Here is a 1,227-nt window from a genome sequence, read left to right as displayed (position 1 = left end):
TTAAAAGAAGAAATACAAGGAGAAAATTCGGATATCAGAAAGATCACCGTATATAATATAAAATTGACCCAACAATTCCTTCTAATTGAACCTCTCGATCTTTCATTATACCTTGAGAAGTAGAAAGAATTACAACCCTATTCCATAAAAAATCCTAGAAATTCGTTAATAGTTGGAATAGATTCATAGACCAGGTCGGCGGGGATTTAACCAATAAGCTCCTTGGGCAGTGTAGACCATGCCAAGTCTTTTTGCTTCCTTAGTATGGGATCATAAGCTACCTCAGCAGTTGCACCATCACCCCTCTCTTCTTATCTGTAGCTGTTGCTGCTGCCACCAAGAGCTGAATAGGCCCAGGAAGGATCATTTGCAAGACAATATGGATTCCAGGAACATGACTACCAATGGTACTAAGCCCTCAAAGTCAGTCGACGGAGAAAACTGCAGAGATCTGATCTCTACAAACTCCACAGTCCAAACTAAACACCAAGTTTAGTCTTAAGTTGGGTTGTAGGTCTACCCTTATAATCTCATGCAGGAGATACTACTAAATATTTCAGAGTCCCACTCAGACTTGGTGCAGGTCTAAGGCATGGAAAAGAGAACTATCATCCCACAAGATACTCTAGTGTAGGACAAGGAGCCAAGTGAGTGTTTTTTGAGACCTAAATCACGCATTAATCCCCTACATAGGAGATGCCCCACATTTGATCACTAAGGACCAGCTTTGCACCATCCACTATGGGTAATAGAGCACCTGAATTTTGGTCCTGGCAGGGCTTGGGAAGAATGATATACTGAGGGTAGATCCAGCAAACTAAAAACCCTAATTTTCACCCCAAAATATATAAAACTATAAACCCTAATGGAGAGGGAGCACGGTACAAAAACGTAACAATTACCAACTTGCTCTTGTATATGAGGCCTAGGATGGGAGATATAGGTAAATCTAGAAGTGATACTTAACCCTTCTGACACTTTTTCCTCCATCCACCCCTGCCTCTGTTGACATATAGTGTTCCCTCATCCTTTGCGCCCATTGGTTGCGCGTGGTGATTACATTCCATGCCGGCAACATGGAGATCCACCATAAACCATAAATAAATGAGGAAAAAATTTATGCACCAAAAAAGGGGAAGGAAAACTGAAACAAAAAGCATCAAAATCTCTAATTATGACCAAAAGATAAACCGTAGACATTTACATATTCTGAGACTGGAGGTGTTT

The sequence above is a fragment of the Macadamia integrifolia genome, chromosome 9, assembly GCF_013358625.1.
Source record: "Macadamia integrifolia cultivar HAES 741 chromosome 9, SCU_Mint_v3, whole genome shotgun sequence".
In the NCBI taxonomy this organism is placed as follows: domain Eukaryota; kingdom Viridiplantae; phylum Streptophyta; class Magnoliopsida; order Proteales; family Proteaceae; genus Macadamia; species Macadamia integrifolia.
The sequence above is the reverse complement of the archived record's forward strand: the minus strand, read 5'-3'. Positions refer to the sequence as shown.